Here is a 3991-nt window from a genome sequence, read left to right on the forward strand (position 1 = left end):
GAGGCAGTAACAAGGTGGGTAATGAGGCAGGTAAGGGGGCAGGTAAGGGGGCAGGTAACGAAGAGGATAATGAGGCAGGTAACAAGGTGGGTAATGAGGCAGGTAAGGGGGCAGGTAAGGGGGCAGGTAACGAAGAGGATAATGAGGCAGGTAACGAGGTGGTTAATGAGGTAGGTAAGGGGGCAGGTAATGGGGTGGATAATGAGGGTAACGAGGCAGGTAATGAGGCGGGTAACAAGACAGGTAACAAGGCAGGCAATGAGGGTAATGAAGAGGGTAATGAGGCAGGTAAGGGGGCAGGTAACGAGGCAGGTAAGGGAGCAGGTAACGAAGAGGGTAATGAGGCAGGGTAACAAGGTGGGTAATGAGGCAGGTAAGGGGGCAGGTAATGGGGTGGGTAATGAGGCAGGTAACGAGGCAGGTAATGAGGGTAACAAAGAGAGTAACGAGGCAGGTAAGGGGGCAGGTAATGGGGGAGGTAACAAAGAGGATAATGAGGGAGGTAACAGGGTGAGTAACGAGACAGGTAAGGGGGCAGGTAACGAGGAGGGTAACGAGGCAGGTAACAGGGTGGGTAACAAGACAGGTACAAGGCAGGCAATGAGGGTAACGAGGGTACGAGGCAGGTAAGGGGGCAGGTAACGAGGCGGGTAATGAGGCAGGTAACGAGGCAGGTAATGAGGGTAACGAAGAGGGTAATGAGGCAGGTAAGGGGACAGTAATGAGGCAGGTAACGAGGCAGGTAAGGGAGCAGGTAACGGGGTGGGTATGAGGCAGGTAACGAGGCAGGTAATGAGGGTAACGAAGAGGATAATGAGGCAGGTAAGGGGACAGGTAATGAGGCAGGTAACGAGGCAGGTAAGGGAGCAGGTAACGGGGTGGGTAATGAGGCAGGTAACAAAGCAGGAAATGAGGGGTAACGAAGAGGGTAATGAGGCAGGTAAGGGGACAGGTAATGAGGCAGGTAACGAGGCAGGTAAGGGAGCAGGTAACGGGGTGGGTAATGAGGCAGGTAACAAAGCAGGAAATGAGGGTAACGAAGAGGGTAACGAGGCAGGTAAGGGGGCGGGTAACAGGGTGGATAATGAGGGTAACGAGGTGGGTAATGAGGCGGGTAACGAGGCAGGTAAGGGGGCAGGTAGGGAGGAGAGTAACGAGGCAGGCAGTGGGGCAGGCGACGAGGTGGGTAAGGGGGCAGGCAGTGGGGCAGGCAATGGGGCAGGCACTGGGGCAGGCACTGGGGCATCCATCGAGGAGGAGCTGGCCCAGGTGAGAGCCCCATGGGTCCCCCATGGCCACTGGCGGGTGTCCCTGGCTACCTGGACCCCTCCCATGACCACCAACAGGTCCCCACGGCCACCCAGACCCCCATGGCCACCCACAGGTCCCCATGGCCACCCAGACCCCCATGGCCACCCACGGGTCCCCATGGCCACCCAGACCCCCATGGCCACCCACGGGTCCCCATGGGCCACCCAGGACCCCCATGAGCACCCACGGGTCCCCACGGCCACCCCGATCCCCATGGCCACCTACGGGTCCCCATGGCCACCCAGGACCCCCATGACCACCCACAGGTCCCCATGGCCACCCAGACCCCCCATGAGCACCCACGGGTCCCCACGGCCACCCCGATCCCCATGGCCACCTACAGGTCCCCATGGCCACCCAGACCCCCCATGACCACCCACAGGTCCCCATGGCCACCCAGACCCCCATGGACCACCAACGGGTCCCTATAGCCACCAAGACCCCCATGAGCACCCACAGGTCCCAATGGCCACCCAGACCCCCATGACCACCAATGGGTCCCTATGGCCACCCAGACCCCCATGACCGCCCACAGGTCCCAATGGCCACCCAGACCCCCATGACCGCCCACAGGTCCCTATGGCCACCCAGACCCCATGGCCACCAACGGGTCCCCATGACCACCCAGACCCCCATGAGCACCCACGGGTCCCCATGGCCACCCAGACCCCCATGGCCACCCGCAGGTCCCTATGGCCACCCAGACCCCCATGACCACCAATGGGTCCCTATAGCCACCAAGACCCCCATGACCACCCACGGGTCCCCATGGCCACCCAGACCCCCATGACCACCCGCAGGTCCCTATGGCCACCCAGACCCCCATGACCACCAACGGGTCCCTATAGCCACCAAGACCCCCATGAGCACCCACAGGTCCCAATGGCCACCCAGACCCCCATGACTACCCGCAGGTCCCCATGGCCACCCAGACCCCCATGACCACCCACGGGTCCCCATGGCCACCCAGACCCCCATGGCCACCCACGGGTCCCCATGGCCACCCAGACCCCCATGAGCACCCGCAGGTCCCTATGGCCACCCAGACCCCCTTTGCCAACCATGGTCCCACACTCCCATGGGTCCCCATGGCCACCCGCAGGTCCCAATGGCCACCCAGACCCCCATGGCCACCAACGGGTCCCCATGGCCACCCAGACCCCCACAGGACCCACAGACACACAGGGATCCCCCATGGACCCAAGGTCCCCCACGGCCACCCCATGCTCCCAGACCCCCATGGCTGGGGGGTCCCCACGGCCACCCGTGCCCCTGCAGCCCCCCCACAACCACCCACCCCTGTCCCCAAAGCCAACTATGTCCCCCTGCCCCAGACCCCGTGTCCCCACAGGTCCCCCCCTACATCTCCAGACCCCCGTGTCCCCACGAGTCCCCCCCCTCCATCTCCAGACCCCCGTGTCCCCACAGGTCCCCCCCCTACATCTCCAGACCCCCGTGGTCCCCACGGGTCCCCCCCCTACATCCATAGGGGTGCCCTCCCCCAAGCCCCACGGCCACGTCCCCCAGGGATTCGAGGAGGGGGATATGGGAGGGGGGACAGTTCGGTGTCCCCCCCCCGAGCTGTCTTGTGTCCCCCCAAGGGCAAGGAGAAGCCATTCACGGAGGTCACCCACTGCCATTCGGGGGACGCGGTTGCCACTGGCTACCAGCACCCCGCCTTCCTCCGGCAGGTAACGGGGAGCCCCACGGCTGCCGGCACTTTGGGGGGGGGGGGGCTGCCCCACAGCCAGACCCCCCCACCCCACAACCATGGGGCCATTGAGCGTCAATCCGGGCAGCACCAAACCAGACGTGGGGCGCAGCCAGCTCCCATGACCCACAGCATCGCCCCCAGCACCAGGGGTGGGTGAAGGGGCCGAATCCTGCCCCTGGGGGTGCCCCAGGGGGGGCCGTGACCGGGATGGGGGTGACCAAATCCCCGCAGGTGGCCACCATCTGCGCCTACCCCGAGCTGCTGAGCGCCGAATGCGTGCCGGCGGACGCCAAGCGGCATGCGGGCCGCATCCTGCGGCACCTGCAGGGCGGCAGCCCAGGTACGGCGGGGACGGGCACGCCGTGGCGGCGGGGGGGGGACGCCAGCTTCACGGGTGGGGAGCGAGGCACGGAGGCTTCGCCGGCTTCGGTGACGCCGGATCTGTCCCCCAGGGGCGTACAACCTGGAGTACGTCACGGATACCGTGGCCGAAAAGGTGGCCCGGTACCTGGAGCGAAGGGACACCGGCGTCGCCGGCGATCCCCGCTGCGTCGTCCCCCTGCCGGCGGCACCCGCGGCGGCCGTGGTGGTGAGCACGGGCACCGGGCCTCCACCCCGCTGCTCTCCCAGGGGCAGGTACCGAGCAGGATTTTTCGAGCTGGTGAACATCGACCCCAGCGTCCTGAAGTGTTTCTACGCGTGGGGGCTGTCCGTGTACCCCCCCATCCTGGGGCAGGTGATGCTGCACGCGGCTGTGGAGCCCCCGCTGCCCAACACACCCACCCAGCCGGCCGCCGGGGAGGTGGGTGACGCCGGGTGCCCCCCACACGCCCGCTGGAGGGGAGGAGGGTGCTGTGCAGCCCAGCCCAATCCCTATCCCATCCCCATCCCATCCTCATCCCAAACCCATCCCATTTCCATCCCATCCCTATCCCATCCCTGTATCCATCCCATCCAATCCTCATC

The 3991-nt window shown here is 65.2% G+C and overlaps 1 pseudogene; it reads left to right on the plus strand.

Moving 5' to 3' along the window:
• The first annotated feature begins 653 nt into the window (after positions 1-653).
• Positions 654-3991, plus strand: part of LOC142592900 (alanine aminotransferase 1-like) — an 11341-nt pseudogene continuing 8003 nt past the window's right edge.

Source organism: Pelecanus crispus, chromosome 2 (genome assembly GCF_030463565.1).
Source record: "Pelecanus crispus isolate bPelCri1 chromosome 2, bPelCri1.pri, whole genome shotgun sequence".
In the NCBI taxonomy this organism is placed as follows: domain Eukaryota; kingdom Metazoa; phylum Chordata; class Aves; order Pelecaniformes; family Pelecanidae; genus Pelecanus; species Pelecanus crispus.